This window comes from Mastomys coucha, unplaced genomic scaffold (assembly GCF_008632895.1).
Source record: "Mastomys coucha isolate ucsf_1 unplaced genomic scaffold, UCSF_Mcou_1 pScaffold7, whole genome shotgun sequence".
Taxonomy (NCBI): domain Eukaryota; kingdom Metazoa; phylum Chordata; class Mammalia; order Rodentia; family Muridae; genus Mastomys; species Mastomys coucha.
In genome coordinates, this window is record NW_022196913.1 from 98,830,031 (window position 1) to 98,844,187 (window position 14,157).

Sequence of the window (14,157 nt, forward strand, 5' to 3'; positions counted from 1 at the left end):
CTAGGAAACATGAAGTGTTGTGCACCCACAAAATATTTAACAACACGGAACATTGATAAGTGGGAAACAAGGTGTTCTAAGCGCCCATCCCCCACCTGCAGGAACTTAAAGGGGAAGCTTTTCTGAATAGTATTGTCAGAGGAAACTTTTTAAATGGTGGGTCTCCAAAGGAGCATGAACTCTACAAAGCATAGCAGCAAAGAAAAAAAAAAAGCAAAAGCATTCCTTGTCAACTATCTCTCCTCTCTCTGGAAATGTTTGCTCTTTGTCTTTCTTTTTTATATATATACCGTCTGTCTTTAGCAGAATGTATGACTAATGTGGATTTTCATTTATTTGTCAGTTTCTTTAAGGTTTTTTTTTTTTTTAAATTGATATAAGGAAGTGGACTGTCTTAGTTACTATTGTGTTGCTGTGAAGAGACACCATGACTAGGGCAACCTATAAAAGAAAGCATTTAATTGGGAGCTATCTCAGAGTTTCAGTACCATCATCATGTACGGAAACATGGAGGCGAGGCAGGAAGGCAAGTATGGTGCTATGGAGTTAAATGAGAGTATGATATCCTGATCTGATCAGGATACAGGAAAGAGGGAGGGAGAGAGGGAGGGAGGGAGAGAAAAGGAGGGAAAGAGAGGGAGGAATGGAAGGAGGGAGAGAGAGAGAACACACACCTGGCTTTCAAATTATCAAAGCCAGTAACACACTTCCTCCTCCAGCAAGGTCACACCTACTACAGCAAGGCCACACACACCTCCTAATTCTCTCCAAACAGTTTATCAACAAGGGACTAAGGATGCAAATACATAAACCCATGGGTGCCATTCTCATTCAAACCACCACAAGGACAAACCAAGCAAAGTGAACTAGTTTCCCCTCTGGTTGTAATTTAATTTTAGGCTAAATCCTATTCAATTAACCATAATTTTTTAAAGTTTTTTTTTAAAGTTTCAAGTACAATTTAATATAAATCTAAATATTGGAAGAACCAGATGGAAACATTTCTGTCACAGAATAAAATCCAGAAGTAGGCTTTGTCAACCTGTCTAGGGTCTCACCCATCTTGCAGATGGTTGCAGAGCATCAGTTTCAAGGACCTTCCTACCTCTCCTGAGTGTCACTGTGTGAACCCTGCTCTTTTGTCAGGCATCATCACAAAAGAGTCACTGTTAGTCTATGAGACAGAAAAAGTCTATTTTCTTCATTCAATTGATAAAAAAAAAAAAAAACAAGGCTTCTGAAGAAACTAAACTCATTTGAATTCAGAATTCCCCAATTCTTGACTATGTTGACTTTAAAAAGTTAATAACCTTATTTAGGCCTTGTAAAAATAGGGTAATAGCACAATGTCATTAAATGACATCTTAGGTACAAAGCACTTTGCCATGTTTCCTGGCTCATAACAAGCAATCAATAGTAGTTTTAAAAATAGTTTATTAATAATAAACCATATAAAAGGCATTTTCCTTCTGCCTTTGAGAGTTTGGTAACTAAAACTGTAAAATAAACTGGCAATAGGAATCAAGAGAAAAGACATATGAATTTATTATATGCCTAGGGAATCACAGAAAAAATGGATACCCCCAAATCCATCACAAGATTTGGTGGCTTCTCACATAGCACTGTTCATAAGACAGCATCGAAGAAGCATGTGGAAAGGTTAGGGTACATTCTTAGAAGCTCCAGTAACACCCTATAAAAAAAATACTTGTGTGGGTATGGTATTGGTAACTAACCAGTTTGCAGTGATAAAATGAGCTCTTCCCTGATTGTTGAAACTACCAGAAAAAAAAATTGATGAAGACTGTTTTTAAGTCCTTAAGTAACCAATGTACTTAAGAAGTATATTTAAGGATGTATGTCCTAAATCCCTTCAGTACGAAAGTTTGAATATATACATACAAAGTGAAGATGCGGAGAAAGAGCCACACTCCTCCTTTGCTGATGGGATTCCAAGCTGGAACAACCACATTGGAAACCAGTTTGCCGGTGCCTCAGAAAATTGAACATAGTACTACCTGAGGACCCAGCTCTACCACTCCTGGGCATATACTCAGAAGATGCTCCAACAGCAAGGACACAGGCTCTACTATGTTCATAGCAGCCTTATTTATAGTAGCCAGAAGCTGGAAAGAACCCAGATGTTCCTCGACAGAGGAATGGATACAGAAAGTGTAGTACATTTACACAATGGAGTACTACTCAGCTGTTAAACACAATGACTTCATGAAATTCACAGGCAAGTAGATAGAACTAGAAAATATCATCCTGAGTGAGGTAACCCAGTCACAAAAGAACACACATGGTATGTACTCACCGATAAGTGGATATTAGGCAAAAAGCTAGAAATACCCATGATACAACTCACAGACCATAAGACGCTCAAGAAGAAGGAAGACCAAAGTGTGGATGTTTCAGTCCTTCTTAGAAGGGGGAATAAAATACTCACAGAAGGTAGAGGGTGGGAGGAACTTGGGAGGATAGAAGAGGGGGAGGGGAAAAAAGGCAGAATCAGGTATTGGAGGAGACAGGGATGATATAAAGAGAGTCAGGAAATTGAACAGAGGTGTGTAGCAATGGAGGATGGGGAACTGAGGGTAGCCACCAGAAATTCCCAGATGCCAGGACCCAACAGGGATGTGATTTGCTGAAATGCCCAACAAAGGGGAGGGAGAACCTATAGGGATCATATCCAGAGGTTAAGCAAAGCCCTCAGGTGGGGAATGGAGCCATACACTCATCTCCAAATTTTTAACCCAGAATTCCTCCTGTCTAAAGGAAATACAGGGACAAAATGTGGAGCAGAGACTGAAGGGAAGGCCAACCTGTGGACCTATCCCATATACAGACACCAAACCCAAACACTATTGTGGATGCCAAGAAGTACATGCTGAGAGGAGTTTGATATAGCTGTCTTCTGAGAGGCTCTGCCACAGCCTGACAAATACAGAGGTAGATGCTCACAGCCAACCACTGGATAACTCCAAAGGAGGAGTTATGGAAAGAACTGAAGGAGCAACCCCATAGGAAGAACAACAACATCAACTAACTAGACACCCCCCCCTCCTGCTACAGCTCCCAGGGACTAAACCACCAACCAAAGAGGACACTTAGAGGGATCCATGGCTCCAGCTGTGTATGTAGCAGAGGATGGCCTTATGTGGCATCAATGGAGGAGAGGTCGATGGTCTTGTGAAGGCTCTATGCCCCAGTGTAGGGGAATGCCAGGGCAGTGAGGTGGGAGTGGGTGGTTGTGGGAGCACACTCATAGAAGCAGGGGGAGAGGGGATGGGATAGGAGGTTTGTGGAGCAGAAACCGGGAAAGGGGATAACATTTGAAATGTAAAAATATCCAATAAAAAAATAAAGTATGAAAGTCAAAGTAATGTTTTAATTTTAATTTCTATGCCTAAGAGATGCATGAAACAAAAATACCTCTTACCTGTAAGCCCCATGCCCAAGGACAGATGCTAGAGGCTATATTGTTTATGGGAGATAACAAGCCACATGTTTTCACTCCCCTAAAGAAGTTTTGACCCAAGAACACCAGATATGCTTGATCACATGTAGGTAGGAGTTACATGGGCAGGGAATGTGTCAGGATGCATGGCCCTGATTGGACCTACTGGGAAATATGGTGGCCTTGTGTGGTTGCCTCTTTAAGCCTCTGCAAGATGTGGCCATTTCCCGGGAACCCCGGAATGGATCTGGCCAAAGTCCAACAACCTGGCCAGGATATATTTAAAGCTTGCTGAAAATCTGGCTTAAAATTGTGGTGGTGGTCTTATTCTCACCTGGGAGGATTAACAAGAGATTCAAACTGCAGTTTTCAGAAGCTCTTCATACCAAACAATATGAGTATGGGAGAAAACGGCTTCCATGGGCGAACATTGCTTCATCTGACTAAACCTTGAGAGAGTGTCTGCTCCTCTCCAAGTGACTGTTGTCGGTCACGTGCAAAACCCACTTGGCTACCAGTGAGTAATACAGAAAAGCAGAAATGTCAGACAGGCTTAATAACTCTGCAAGGAATGGAAAGGGCTATAATATTTCTGCCCATAAACTTGCTACCCTAGTTGGACACTTCCCTTACACCCATGCAGAGCTTCACTCTACAATTTTACCAAAGAAGCCTGGTAAAAGCATCCTACCTGGTACTTAGGGGGCAAGTGGTCTCATAGTTTCAAATATGGGAGATTTCTTTCTTTATTCTCATGTACGGAGATCTACTGGTCATTGTGTCCCCTTAAGTAGGGAAGGGGAGGAAATGGAAAGAGATTTTCAGAGAAACACCAAAGCCTGTGTAATGAGAGCATTGGCAGTGGATTTCGGGTAGCTGTGCTCCTGTGCATTGATTGCAAGGATAAAATGTGTTTGTGAGTGGGAAAGGTATTTAAAGAAAAATTTCCCCCAGAACAACAAAATACAGACCCTGGGGCATAGAAAAGTGGGCCATACCCTCAGAAACAGAGAGCTGGTTGCATTCCCACACCCAGGACCTCCAGGGTCAGGGTACTTCCTCTTTTTATTACCCAGGACCTTCTTCTGGCAATGCTAAGCCTACTCCCATCCCATCCATGGGAAGGAATGCAGAGAGTGCTTATTAGGACACCTAATCAATACCCTAGCCCTGTTGCTTTGATGGGCTATTGGCCTTTTGAACAGGTGTGGCTGGGTTCTTCTCTTGCTCTTTTAAAGAAGGTATTGTTCAATACTGTGTGAGAATCTCAGATGCTATAGTGAATCACCCTGAATACAGAGCCTGTTTATTAAATGCTTGAGACCTGGCTAAATCAGCTACTGAGTCCTGAGTTCGAGCTTCATTCATCATATTTAATCATTGGAAGTAGTTGAACAGGCAACTTTGCTTCTCTTAGCTCTGTTTCCTTCTATCTGCAGGTTAAATGAGGTGTAAATGTGAATTCTTTTTACCAAAGTCTGTGACCCAAATTAAACCTTCAATTAACAGAAGTTGTAAAACAGCCGTTCGGGGTTCATCAGATCAGTTGAGATTTAACTACACGTGCAGAGATAAGGCTGAGAGACTTAGCTCTGGGAAGCTCCTGACTGAATGTGAGAGACTTGTGTATAAACCAACAGTGGCAATGGGCTTTGATGAGACCATGGTCCCCAGAATAACTCCCCTCTGTACCCAAGGAAGCCATGCCAGAGCTGAGTCTGGAAAAAAAAGTAGACAGCTGCCACACACCTATGTGGAAAGGGGAAACACTGGCAGATGGCAAAGTGGGTAGAGTTCTGGCTCAAGGTGAACAAGCATATCTGATTTGAAGGGTAGTAGGGGAGGTGGGAAAATATGAGATAAATCATCCTGGGGATGTAGTGTGAGATCAAACCAGGAAAAATAATCTTTCAGGTTAAGAGTTCTGTTGGCAGTTAAACATAAGTTCCTGTTTGTCCTATGCTTGTTTGACCCATCTACATCGGATGTACTTGATCACATATAGGTGGGAGGTACATGGACGTCGGGATGTACAGTTGACCCTGATTGAATGTAGGCAGGAGATACATAGGCAGGAAACAGGTCAGGATATATGTTTGCCTCTGATTGGATGAAAAATACTGCGGCCTTGTGGGATTGTCTTTTTGGACCTCTGCAAGGTGTGACTTACGATGGTTTTCTGGGAATCCAGAGATGGACCAGAGATTAACCTGGTCAGTATTTAATTAGAGCTGGCTTCAAATTTGGCTTTACACGGTGTTGTTGGTCTTATTCTCCACCAGTAGGATTAAAGGTAGCTCCGTATTAGAGCACATCCTTAGTATATACGAAAGCCTGGGGTCTATCCTCAGTGCGAGTCAGCCAGCAACATCCAAGTATCCTGAAGCAGATCCTTGTACATGTGTCTAAGGACATTCGCATTTTCCTCATGGGAACAAGAAGACCAGGACTAAATTTCTACAGAATATATGGTTATGTCTAAGCATATGGTATATGAGCTGGTTTGTGGATGTTTGTGTGTGTGTGTATCTGTCTGTCTGTCTATGTATCTGTGTGTCTATGTCCATGTTTTGAGGGAATATGTGGAGCCCCAAGCCCCATAGAGCACAGGTAGCATTTACAATTAATTCAGTATAGTGAATTTAGAAACTTCCACCTCCTTACATACAGGAAATTGTGTATATCTTTATCATTTGTTCCTTCGGTATGCTCCATCCTGAACTTTAAATGATGTTCTGCCATCCTGCATACTAGCCTGGGGCTACCACATAAAACTGAGAGGTAGAAGGCATAGCTCTGTGCAACTGGCCATCTGTTTACTCTTTCTATTTAGTACCAACAGTATCCAAAAATGCTCAAAGACTGTCTGCCACTTCTGGGTCCTTGAATGCCAAGGTGAACAATGAACTCGCAGTACCTGCTTTTAGGAAAGTTGTAGACTGTTAGAGTACCTTTACAAGGGCGATGCATTTCCTCCATGGGCTACTCCTGACAATGCTCTATGAGGCAGGTATGTTGGCGATGAAAGAATGAGCCACAGGAAGGCAAGGTGATTCAAGGCACACAAATAGAAATTCTTCTCACTGATTGTTTTGCAGTGCTAGGAACCAAGACCTCATGCACACTAGTGAAGTGTTCCGCTACTGAGCTAGAGCTCCATCCCAGGAACTTCCTTTATCATGGTTACTTTCCTTCCCTTCCTAACCATTGCCTTAGGAGAAGACAGTCGTCTTTTCTGCTCTTGATGTCTCATTTCATTACAATGAAATTCTATTCAATTTACAAAACCCGTGTGCCCCTCTGCTCCCTCCAAATGCACAAGAGGGCCTTGGGATAATGGCAATTCAGACAGAGAAACTTTGCCAACCCTGTCTGCCTATTCTTTCTCTCTCTTCTTTTGGACGTGACTGACTCTCAAAGCAAACCTCCTGCTGTCTTCCTGAGTCCGCTCATCATCCACAAACTGTTAGCACTGAGTGGTGAAGCAGCTTGTTCATGGTTGCGTGGGCTTATGAAGCAGGGCATCTCACCCTAGAGTCCAAATCCTTGGCCACTGTTTTAGTGTATTTAATCTTTCATAGCAGGAAATAGCAAGGACACACGTTTATGTTCCCATGTTTCTAGAGAATTAGAGACTGACAACAAGAAGTTAGGAAGGCTGTTTTCTGCTAAGTTCTCTCTCATTAGCAACACCTTCTTCCAGGGTTTTCACATAATTCTGTCTCTGTCTCTCTATCTCTCTCCTCTCTCTGTCTCTCTCTGTGTCTCTCTCAGCATCTCTGTCTGAATGTCTGTCTGTCTCTCTGTCTCTCTGTGTCTCTCTTTCTCTGTGTGTGTGTTCTAGTCTGTTATTTAATAAGGACGTCAAACATTGGATTGGAGTTTTCCCAAATAAATTAATTGAATTTTAATTACCTTGTAAAAACTGCAGTTCATATGGTATCTTAGTCCATTTGTGCTGTCTTTCTGCATTCCAACACAGCAGAAGACATCCTATGGGCAAAAGAGAGAGACAGAGGGTCAATAATAAATCCACCTGACACAGCCAAATTGACACATTCATGAGAGCAGAGTACATGAGTACAAGTGACCTAAACATACCTTAGAGGTTCCTCATCTCTCTCCACTATTGCACTGGGGATGGATCTTCTAGCCAATTAACTCAGTAACCTGAAGATAGGGTAAAGAAAGCTTAAGGGTCTGTTTCTAAGGAAGGGTATGCAAACACTAAGCAGGGAAAATAGTTCTACAAGGAGATGTCCCCATCCAGAAGCTGAGAAATGAGCTTGAGCAATGAATGTTAACGTAAGAAGCCTAGGCTTCATTGTGTTCAGCCAACCATAGCTACTATAAGTTTGTGAGTATAATAGCCATGTTATGTCCACAAAATAGCATTTCACAGCATTCTTCCTTCTCCAGCTCCTACGTTCTCTGTTCTTCCACTATGTTCTCTGAGCATGTGTGTGAGCCTGTGTGTGTGTGTGTGTGTGTGTGTGTGTGTGTGTGTGTGTGTGTTTGTGTGTGTGAAGGGATGGTGATGATAAATGTGAACTATTTAGGGCAGTTCAACCAAAATTTCAACATAGGTGTAGAAGAATTCTCCAGGCCCTATCCTTTCCAGAAGAGCTCTTACAATTAATAATCAAAGGGGGAGAATCATTCTTTTTTGACAGGGTGGACACTTGGTAGGTTACCAAGCTCTAGTGGTTGGCCCCACATTCATTCAAGTACTAATTTGACATATGAATAATTTTTGAATCAGAAAAGAAAACGCAATATGAAGATTGTAAAGGTATGTGTTAGGAGGGATCTAGGGAGAGTTATAGGTAGTGAAAAGTAAATATGATTATATACATTATGAAATTCAGAAAGGAAGGGAGGAAAAAAGGAAGAAGAAAGGAAGAAAGAAGGAAAAGAAAGAGAGAAAGAAAGAAAGAAAGAAAGAAAGGAAGAAAGAAAAGAAATGATGGAAGAAAGAAAAATGAAGGAAGGAAGGAAGGAAGGAAGGAAGGGAGGAAGTTAACTTAAGAAACATAGGTTTGATCCTGTTCAAGCAACCACAGCTGCTATGATTTTGTGAGTACAATAGCCATGTTATGTCCAAGAAGTAGTAATCAAGAAGAAGTAATGAAAGAAGGAAGGAAGGAAGAAAGGAAGGAAGGAAGGGAGGAAGGAAGGAACAAATGAATGACAGAAGGAAGCCTGAAAGCCTGGACTTAGAAGAAAGTTTTTTGTGCTAAGTGATGGTCTCATTCTCTTTATTTCATAGTGGCTACTTGCTCCTAGGATGAATATATTAATGTGGAGCAAACATAAACAAAAAGCATGCAAATGTCTAACTAAGATAGAATTCTGAATTTTCAATGTAGTAATTTATATATGTCCTAACTTTCAGTCCTAAATGGAACTAAAAGACAAGATACAGTTAATAGGAGGGTTGTCTATCTTGTTGTCATTAATATTCATTGAAAGAGCTGGATTTCCATATTCTACAAAGGAAGAGCCAACTGTCTGTTTATCTGGACACTGTCAAGCTGAGGAGTCTTTATACCTAGCTCAGCTAATACAGGTGACCTGCACTTTACTGCCATTTAGGTAGCCAAGCCCACCAAGCAGGGGTCATGTCCAACTCTGTCTTTGCAAAAACCACATTATATAAAGTTGGATGTTCAAAATGAAATTTAGCATTAGCAGTGTGAATATGGTACTCATACTTCACACAAAGGAAAGGTTATAGTCCCATGTTTGGGGAAGTACATTTGGAATAAGTACTTCCTAGTGTAGGAAAGCACCAGGTCCTACAGTGGTCAAGCTATCAAATATTATTGAGCCCCCAACTATTTGCCCACTGCTATGCAACTCACTACTGAGAATGGTGTAACAGTAGCTTATAGCTGCTGCTCAGGAAGAAAGCATCAGAAGGTGAAAACTAGCTCCATCTGTGAAAAATATACTTTGTTCCCAGGGCTCTGTCTGGGAGCTCATGAGATCAAGGCAGAAATAGCAAACCTTAATAGATCAGTACAGATGTGATTACAAAATGCAATGCGGTACCCAGATTTGTATTGAATTTTGGTTGTTGAAGAAAGAAGATTGTATTGAGTTTGAATATCTGTGTGTGTGTTTGCGTGTGTGTGTGTGTGTGTGTGTGTGTGTGTGAGAGAGAGAGAGAGAGAGAGAGAGAGAGAGAGAGAGAGAAACAAGATCTTTTCAGATGTAATCAAGATGAATTTACACTGAATTAAAGTGAACCAGAAAATAAATATGATTTGTAAGTCTACAAGAAGAAGAAAATTTGTACACAGAGACAGGTACCAGAAAAGAGCACCAAAGAAAAGTGAAAGTTTTCTGGCATCCACTACAGCATAGAAGAAATACAAAACTTTCTGAGGGCTTTCAGAGAGACCCAGCCCTCCGGCCTACTTGATGTTAGACTTCTAGCCTCTAACACTTGCTTAAAGACACAAAACCTGTGATATTTTTTGTGAGTTTTAGAAAATTAAGGATGTTCACAGAAACAAATGGAAAAATCCACATAAAGGCTAGAGTTTAGTAGTGAAGGTATTATGACTTTCAGATTCTTGATTTGACAATCCACCACAATACGGTAAGATGTTAACTGTAAAATGAACTGAATGAAGGCCATAGTGGAATGCTAGGTATTATCTTTCCTAGTGTTCTAGAAACATAAAATGTTCAAATTAAAAGCAAACTCCTTTCGGAAAAATAAAAGTCAATTTGTATGATAATGTCCTTTCTGAATAATGACAAATCACCTCCCTAAGTCTGGGTCTCCTCTATCTTAAAATGGAGGTCCTATTCAGTGTTATGACATTAAAAATATCACAATGTACATTAAACACTCAGAGATCACAGCTTTCCTCATTTTTACTGTAACATTCACTTTATATCTCATGTCTTCCAAAATCTAGTCTATAGCCCTATCCATGTCATTGCTTAAAGTGTTCACAAAGTGGAGGATGGAAACCTTTGAGTAGTTACTAGATTGGCTGGATTCAGTTGAAGCATCTTCACTGAAGAAGGGTCATTTTCACGCTTTCTCTAGGTCCAGTTACCTCACATGGAACATCTGAGCTAAAAATCTAGGCCACCTATGAGTCAGCAGTTTAGTGATTGTGCTTAAAGGTGAGGTTACTCTAGAGCATTAGTTACTTGTCTAATGAGAAGCTAACACATCCACATTTTGTTCCTAGGAGCTATTTTCTGTCCTTAGCCAAGAGAGGTTTCTGTTTTCTATAAAATTTGAGTTTCTGTTCCTCAGAGCTGGACTATGCCCTACCACAGTAACCACAGAATGTCCAATCAGCCAACTCGCAGAGCTGTCCGTTCTCAGAAGCTTTCTATGCTCCTTGTTGCATAAGCCACTTTCCTTAGCTGCCTGGTTTCACTTCTGTAACTATACTTATGCAATCCCTCCCAACCCTATGATTCTGATCTATAAAAGGGCTTGACATATTGACTTGAAGCTAATTTTCTGAGCTTCACCTTAGAGGGAGACAGCTATGTACACAAATAAAGTTGGTCATGATTTGGGACATGGTCCCAAGGTCCTTCTCCTTGCATCTGTAGGATTAACACAAAGTATTGTGATCAAATATTTGATAATAAGCAACTTAAAAGAGTAGGGCTTCATTTTTGGCTCATAGCTCAGGGAACAGTCCATCACAGCAGAAAAGCATGATCTCAAGTGTGGTTCTTAGCTATGGCAGCAAGAATGTGAAGCTGCTTCCTCATTTCTGGGAAGCAGAAACTCGACAGCAAACAAGAACCATCTCCAATGAGCAACTTCCTTCAGCTACGTTCTGTCTTCAGAGCAGCACCACCAGCTGAGAAGCAAGGGTTTAAACACATGAGTTTGTGGAGGACATTTCGTATTCAAACATAACAGCTTTCTTCATCTCTTATAGTTGCTAATACAGCATAATGGTTAGGTGAGCCCTAGCCACATGATGCAACCATGATGTCACTGGTAATTTGTTATATGTGCCCAGCCTCACTTCAGTTCTCCTAACTTGAAAATAGGATGATGTCATCCACACGCAGTAGTTACAAAAATTTAAAGAGGCTATGCAGAGTTAACCCATAAGTCTTTGCACACGCTGAGCATTAGCAGTTGTGTATGTGTGTGTGTCTATCTATCTATCTGCTTTAATTAGCATGTACTTATATCACTGCTATTAACTGATAAAGTGATGAACACAACTGAGAAAATAATCTGGTACAGGGGAAAATGCTACCAAACCATAGTCAAGCTCAAGTGGCCAAGGAAGAAAATTGCCAAAGCTCCAGAAGAATTTGGAGTGTTGCTATTGCAAAGATATGGAAAGTAATCAGTGGGAGTAAGAGAGAGCACTCAGTCTGTACAGAATAAGTGTGAGGCCCCCCATCCACATATTCTAATCCCTTGTCTGTACTTGTTTAATCTCTGCTTCTTCTGGGTTTTCAATGCTACCACATAAAATATGTACAAAATACTCTGAAAGGCTTAATTATTGGTATCCAACATATCAGAGGTCAAGCACAAAGAAGAGCATCATTAACTTGTCCCCGCCCCTGGCAGGGAGCAATGTGGGAAGTAGCTGTGTTTAAAATATACTCTTTTACCAATAACCAGGTGGCAATACCTGAGCATAGGAGCTAGGAAAGACCCAGAGAGCTCAGGGTCTCTGGCACTACTTTCAAATCAGAGTAGAACTTGAACAGTCAAGCAAGAATTGAGAATATTCCAGGCTATCCCTGCCTCCTTCATACTGCAGAATTATGTACCAAATCTTCCTTCCTGAGCAGCCATGAGTATAGAAATGAGGTATGAAATGCTTTCAGGACTTTAGGGTTTTCATTTTGTTTTAACTAAGTATGGTCAAATTTGATCTTCCTCAAAGCACTGTGAGATGTCGTCATCACCATCGCCAACATTATCCTTATTATATAAGGACTCTACATTATGGACGAGGAAGCCAGTATGGATAGTGTCAATAGTATTACTGACAGACATATCATCTTCAATACAATAAACAAACTAAGTTGTGCATGGCATTGTGTTAATACATGAATAGAAGCATAGCACTTGGGGAACAGAGATGGGGAGGATCTGGAGGTCAAGATTAGCCAAGACCACATCAAAAGTTCAAAGCCAGTCTAGACTACATGGGACCCCTGGAAGAGAAACAGAGAGAAAGATAATGGGTTTTCTGAATAACAACTGTTTTTAGAAAGAAGCTGTGTTGGCAAAGGCCAATTGATTGATTGATTAGAGCTTTGGTGATGTGGAGTGGTTAGGATCTTAGGTTCAAAGCCTGATTACTATCTATCTTAGGCTATCCTTAGCCCCTTAAATAGTTATTTCTTGCTGGCATCTGGGTCACACCTAAAACCTTGTGACTAGCAGATAAAAGTCTATTGGAATATGTGAACAAAATTTTAGTTCTCCAAAACAGGCTAAGAATCCTGTCAGAGAACATCTAGACTAATAGCCAAGTTTCCCACCCCTATTCTACTTTAGTATAACTTCCCAACTTGATATGCCCACCACTGTGTCAGAAAAGTATCTTGATTTATGACTTTCTTTGTTTTATTTATATAATACTTCATGCAACTGCTCCCACATTGGACACAGAATTTGAAGTGATCTAAATCTGTGACCCTGTATCATATTCACTCATATTTGGCAACTGAATAAACTATCCCTTACCACACATTCAGGTAAGAATCATGTTTTTACATTGACATTGTTACTCTCTGCTGAGCAGTATCAGTGTCCCAAGCATTTCACATTTGTTTGCTATTTAATTTGCTCTTGACTCTGTGAGGTTAGCGATAACACTATCTAGTCTTACCTTGAAACAGAGGTTCAGGACTTGGCTTGAAGCCACACAGCTAGGAATGAGAACAATCAGGATATGACCCCTGCCAGTCTTCTTCACAACTCATCCCTGTAAGCAGTAGTTACAACTGGAGTTACTTGCTGAAAAAGCTCTTGAGCTGAGGCATTTGTATAACTCTTTTCCTTCTGGGATAGGCCAGTTACATGGGCATTAGATCATTCTAGTTCAAAGCAATAACAAAATACAAGATGTATGATGAGAAAAACTAGGATTCCTCTAGAAAAATTCCATGTTGGGAATGAAGGTGGCTGCCACCCAGGGACTGCGACTCAGAAGAAATCTTCACTTCCCAGGAAAGTGACTGCTTCCATACAATTTCTTGGCTTTTGTTTAATCTTTTTTGTAACTTGTCATATTACTTCAGGAAAGGCATAGATGGAATAAGAGTCTCTCCACATAGTTTTGGAATCAACTACAAAGTTGTGTGTACATGTGTGTGTGTGTTCACACACACAAATAATATAACATATAATATAATAAGTATTATGTATCTTCTTTCCTTAATGCAGGTAAGCATTCAGGCCTCCTTTAGCAACAGTGGTTGAGATCAATATGTTGTGGAGGTTGGGTTGAAGCCCATACCTTCAGTCTGCATAATCCATATACAGTCATTCTCTTCACTCAATAAACAAGTGCCAAGAACTGAGAATCCTTTTTGGTCAAGTGATATAGTTCTATTTATGAATCACCAACCCTTACAATATAAAGAAACACATTTTCCAGGTAGACATTTCATTCCTTCTTAAAAGGGGGAATCAAATACCCACGGGAGGAGTTGCAGAGATTAACTAT